The sequence below is a fragment of the Oncorhynchus masou genome, unplaced genomic scaffold (genome assembly GCF_036934945.1).
Source record: "Oncorhynchus masou masou isolate Uvic2021 unplaced genomic scaffold, UVic_Omas_1.1 unplaced_scaffold_181, whole genome shotgun sequence".
Classification (NCBI taxonomy): Eukaryota; Metazoa; Chordata; class Actinopteri; order Salmoniformes; family Salmonidae; genus Oncorhynchus; species Oncorhynchus masou.
Genome location: NW_027016550.1, coordinates 302,744 through 308,727, shown reverse-complemented (window position 1 = coordinate 308,727; position 5,984 = coordinate 302,744). Strand labels below are relative to the sequence as shown.

The following is a 5,984-nucleotide window of genomic DNA, read 5'->3' as shown; positions in this document are numbered from 1 at the left end:
GTCGGAACGCTAACTATCACCTCTTGGGCGCAGGACAAGGTGGCTGAATGGTTTTGGCGATGGACTGCAAATCTATTTTGATATGCACTTGTTGGTTCAACATCGCACAACTTTTATTATTTTTGACAACCTGCAGAATGTTGGAGCAATTCTGACTTCCACGAACAACGATAATGATTCAAATGTCGTACACTTGAAATGACATCCAGCCCCTAAAAGAGATGACTTTCTCTTCCTCTGCATTGGCAAGTGAATCGAACCCGGGTCAACTGCTTGGAAGGCAGCTATGCTCACCACTATACCACCAATGCTATTTGAAGCTCATTGGCAACATGGAGACATCGACTCATATCGTGACCGTCATTTTTGTGGAAAGTGATAATTCTTTGACCAAACAGATCGTTGGTTTAGGGGTATGATTATGGCTTAGGTTGCGAGAGGTCCCTGGTTAAAAAATCTATCATTTTAATCACTACAGGTTACCTTCAGATTAGTCCCGTGACACTTGTGGGGAACGTAGGGCAAAACGGAGAACATTGCGACAAGTGGGGTCACATTGGTTTGTAGCCCAAAGATTTTGGATTCTACAAACAGAAGTTGGCACATAGACGGTTCTGACTTCAGACGAGTCCTGACACTTGTGGGGATGTAGAGAAAAATTGAGAATACACACCGTGTTCGTGAGGGTCTCCCTTTCCATAAAGTGGTCATACGAATTTGTAGGTTAAACAGTTCGGAAGCTAGAGATGTTTTTGTGAGAAGACTATATGGGCCACTGGTCAACGCCAACTATCACCTCTTGGGCGCAGGACAAGGTGGCTGAATGGTTTTGGCGATGGACTGCAAATCTATTTTGATATGCACTTGTTGTTCAACATCGCACAACTTTATTATTTTTGACAACCTGCAGAATGTTGGAGCAATTCTGACTTCCCACGAACAACGATAATGATTCAAATGTCGTACACTTGAAATGACATCCTGCCCCTAAAAGAGATGAATTTCTCTTCCTCTGCATTGGCCGGGAATCGAACCCGGGTCAACTGCTTGGAAGGCAGCTATGCTCACCACTATACCACCAATGCTATTTGAAGATCATTGGCAACATGGAGACATCGACTCATATCTTGACTGTCATTTTTGTGGAAAGTGATAATTCTTTGACCAAACAGATCGTTGGTTTAGGGGTATGATTATGGCTTAGGTTGCGAGAGGTCCCTGGTTAAAAAATCTATCATTTTAATCACTACAGGTTACCCCTTCAGATTGGTCCTGTGACACTTGTGGGGAACGTAGGGCAAAACGGAGAACATTGCGACAAGTGGGGTCACATTGGTTTGTAGCCCAAAGATTTTGGATTCTACAAACAGAAGTTGGCACATAGACGGTTCTGACTTCAGACGAGTCTCCTGACACTTGTGGGGGATGTAGAGGAAAATTGAGAATACCACCGTGTTCGTGCGTGAGGGTCTCCCGTTTCCATAGAGTGGTCATACGAATTTGTAGGTTAAACGGTTCGGAAGCTAGAGATGTTTTTGTGAGAAGACTATATGGGCCACTTTGACAAAAAACGCCAACTTTCACCTCTTGGGGAAAATCGCAGGACAAGGTGGCTGAATGGTTTTGTTGCGAATGGGTACTGCAAATCTATTTTGATATGCACTTGTTGGTTCAACATCGCACAACTTTTTTAAAAAATGAATTATTTTTGACAACCTGCAGATCAGTTTGCTGTTGAGCAATTCTGAATTCACAGCAGATGAACTACAGAAGATAACAACGGTCAAGAGTTTGGAAGACTGATTCAAATGTGGTACACTTGAAATGACATCCTGCCCCTAAAGAATGCAAAAAAATACTTTCCTCTCGTTGGTCTGGCCGGGTGTGAATCGAACCCGGATGGTCAGATCCTTGAATAAACTCAGACATGCTCTTGGGCCACTGGTCACCAACTATACCACCAATGCTATTTGAAGCTCATTGGCAACATGGAACAACTTTATTATTTTTGACACCATATCTTGACTGTCCCCTAAAGAGATTTTTGTGCAAAGTGATAATTCTTTGACCAAACATACCATCAATGTTGGTTTAGGCAACATGGAACATGATCATATCGTGGCTTAGTGATTTCTTTGACCAAACAGATCGTTGGTTTAGGGGGTATGACTGGCTTAGGTTGCGAAAAAAAAATCTATCATTTTAATCACTACAGGTTACCTTCAGATTAGTCCCGTGACACTTGTGGGGAGCGTAGGGCAAAACGGAGAACATTGCGACAAGTGGGGTCACATTGGTTTGTAGCCCAAAGATTTTGGATTCTACAAACAGAAGTTGGCACATAGACAGTTCTGACTTCAGACAGTCTCCTGACACTTGTGGGGGATGTGAGAAAAATTGAGAATACCACCGTGTTCAGTGAGGTCTCCCCTTTCCATAGAGTGGTCATGCGAATTTGTAGGTTAAACGGTTCGGAAGCTAGAGATGTTTTTGTGAGAAGACTATGGGCCACTGGGTGGAACGCCAACTATCACCTCTTGGGCGCAGGACAAGGTGGCTGAATGGTTTTGGCGATGGACTGCAAATCTATTTTGATATGCACTTGTTGGTTCAACATCGCACAACTTTATTATTTTGACAACCTGCAGAATGTTGGAGCAATTCTGACTTCCAACAACGATAATGATTCAAATGTCGTACGCTTGAAATGACATCCAGCCCCCTAAAAGAGATGAATTTCTCTTCCTCTGCATTGGCCGGGAATCGAACCCGGGTCAACTGCTTGGAAGGCAGCTATGCTCACCACTATACCACCAATGCTATTTGAAGCTCATTGGCAACATGGAACCATCGACTCATATCTTGACTGTCATTTTTGTGGAAAGTGATAATTCTTTGACCAAACAGATCGTTGGTTTAGGGGTATGATTATGGCTTAGGTTGCGAGAGAGGTCCCTGGTTAAAAAATCTATCATTTTAATCACTACAGGTTGCCTTCAGATTAGTCCTGTGACACTTGGGGAAACGTAGGGCAAAGCGGAGAACATTGCGACAAGTGGGGTCACATTGGTTTGTAGCCCAAAGATTTTGGATTCTACAAACAGAAGTTGGCACATAGACGGTTCTGACTTCAGACGAGTCTCCTGACACTTGTGGGGGATGTAGAGAAAATTGAGAATACCGTGTTCGTGCGTGAGGGTCTCCCATTTCCATAGAGTGGTCATACGAATTTGTAGGTTAAACGGTTCGGAAGCTAGAGATGTTTTTGTGCAGTGAGAAGACCGATTATAGGCCTCATGGTTTGACAAAAACCGATCTCGGTCCACCATCTTTCACTGCAGATATGGAGGGGAAAATCAGGCTGTGGAGGATTGAATCTATTTTGATATGCTGAGTCTCAAGCCCTTTTATTATTTTTGACAACCTGCAGATCTATTTGAATGGGTATTCCACATTAATACTTTGATTCACGTACACTTGAAATGACATTTGATCCCAAAGTAAATGATTTCCATTCTTTTTGAAGTCTTATTTTTTAACTTTCTCTTTTAAAAATGTGAATGTATCTCATTTGCACTTATTCATTTGTAAAACTCGACTCAGTTTTGCTGTCATTTTTGAAGAAGACAGAATGTGAAAGACACATCAGATGAACTACAGAAGATTTGAACTGAAGCATGGTTGCGAGAGTTTGGAAAAAATCTATCATTTTATGCTCACAGGTTACCTTCAAAGCACAAAACACTTGATGTTCAATCGTTTCCAAAACGGAGACATTGCGTCAATCGACATCTTTGTACCCAAAGTCATTGCTTCTACAAAAAAGTTGGCCTTTGACTTCAGACGAGTCTCCTGTTGGTGGGGGATGTATGATTGAGAATACACCCGTGTGAGAGGTTCCCCCTTCAAAAGTGGATGACCCTTTTAAGATCCTTCGGAAGCTCAGACATGCAGATCTTGGGCCATTGGTCGGAACGCCCAACTATCACCTCTTGGCGCAGGACAAGGTGGCTGAATGGTTTTGGCGATGGACTGCCAAATCTATTTTGATATGCACTTGTTGGTTCAACATCGCACAACTTTTATTATTTTTGACAACCTGCAGAATGTTGGAGCAATTCTGACTTCCACCGAACAACAATAATGATTCAAATGTCGTTGCCGCCGAAATGACATCCAGCCCCTAAAAGAGATGACTTTCTCTTCCTCTGCATTGGCAAGTGAATTTCGAATCCGCGTCAACTGCTTGGAAGGCAACTATGCTCACCACTATACCACCAATGCTATTTGAAGCTCATTGGCAACATGGAGACATCGACTCATATCGTGACCGTCATTTTTTGTGGAAAGTGATAATTCTTTGACCAAACAGATCGTTGGTTTAGGGGTATGATTATGGCTTAGGTTGCGAGGGTCCCTGGTTAAAAAATCTATCATTTTAATCACACAGGTTACCTTCAGATTAGTCCCGTGACACTTGTGGGAACGTAGGGCAAAACGGAGAACATTGCGATGGGTGGGGTCACATTGGTTTGTAGCCCAAAGATTTTGGATTCTACAAACAAGTTGCTCACATCAGACGGTTCTGACTTCAGACGCAGTCTCCTGACACTTGTGGGGGATGTAGAGGAAAAATTGAGAATACCACCGTGTTCGTGAGGGTCTCCCCTTTCCATATAGAGTGGTCATGCGAATTTGTAGGTTAAACGGTTCGGAAGCTAGAGATGTTTTTGTGAGAAGACTATATGGGCACACTGGTGAACTCCAACTATCACCTCTTGGGCGCAGGACAAGGTGGCTGAATGGTTTTGGCGATGGACTGCACCTATTTTGATATGCACTTGTTGGTTCAACATCGCACAACTTTATTATTTTTGACAACCTGCAGAATGTTGGAGCAATTCTGACTTCCCACGAACAACGATAATGATTCAAATGTCAGACACTTGAAATGACATCCAGCCCCTAAAAAGAGATGAATTTCTCTTCCTCTGCATTGGCCGGGGAATCGAACCGGGTCAACTGCTTGGAAGGCAGCTATGCTCACCACTATACCACCAATGCTATTTGAAGCTCATTGGCAACATGGAGATACCGACTCATATCTTGACTGTCATTTTGTGGAAAGTGATAATTCTTTGACCAAACAGATCGTTGGTTTAGGGTATGATTATGGCTTAGGTTGCGAGAGGTCCCTGGTTAAAAATCTATCATTTTAATCACTACAGGTTACCTTCAGATTAGTCCTGTGACACTTGTGGGAACGTAGGGCAAAACGGAGAACATTGCACAAGTGGGATAAGTGGTTTTCCAGCCCCAAAGATTTTGGATTCTACAAACAGAAGTTGGCACATAGACAGTTCTGACTTCAGACGAGTCTCCTGACACTTGTGGGGATGTAGAGGAAAATTGAGAATACCACCGTGTTCATGAGGGTCTCCCCCTTTCCATAGAGTGGTCATGCAATTTGTAGGTTAAACGGTTCGGAAGCTAGAGATGTTTTTGTGAGAAGACTATTATAGGGCCATGCGGTGACAAAACTATCACCTCTTGGGCGCAGGATCTTTGGCTGAAGATTTTGGAGGGACTGCAAATCTATTTTGATATGCACTGTGAGTTCAACATCGACAACTTTTATTAGCTTTGACAACCTGCAGAATGTTGAAAATTCTGACTTCCACGGACAACGATAATGATTCAAATGTCGTACACTTGAAATGACATCCAGCCCCTTTGGACTCAAAGAGATGATTTCTCTTCCTCTGCATTGGCAAGCTCGGGCTAGGTCAACTGCTTTTAGAGCAGAATGTCACCACTATTTGCACCAATGCTATTTGAAGCTCATTGGCAACATGGAGACATCGACTCTTATCGTGACCGTCATTTTTGTGGAAAGTGATAATTCTTTGACCAAACAGATCGTTGGTTTGAAGCATGGTCAAGAGTTTGGAAGACTGTTATGCTCACAAGTAAAGCTACAAAAC

General features: G+C 42.9%; 2 non-coding genes across 2 annotated transcripts; both read right to left on the bottom strand.

Annotated features, from left to right (window-relative positions):
• Positions 1-1,013: 1,013 nt before the first annotated feature.
• trnag-ucc (transfer RNA glycine (anticodon UCC)) lies at positions 1,014-1,085 on the bottom strand. Its single transcript has one exon. It is a non-coding gene; the product is annotated as a tRNA-Gly (tRNA).
• A 1,663-nt stretch (positions 1,086-2,748) lies between these two features.
• Positions 2,749-2,820, bottom strand: trnag-ucc (transfer RNA glycine (anticodon UCC)). The gene has a single exon. It is a non-coding gene; the product is annotated as a tRNA-Gly (tRNA).
• Between the last annotated feature and the right edge of the window lie 3,164 nt (positions 2,821-5,984).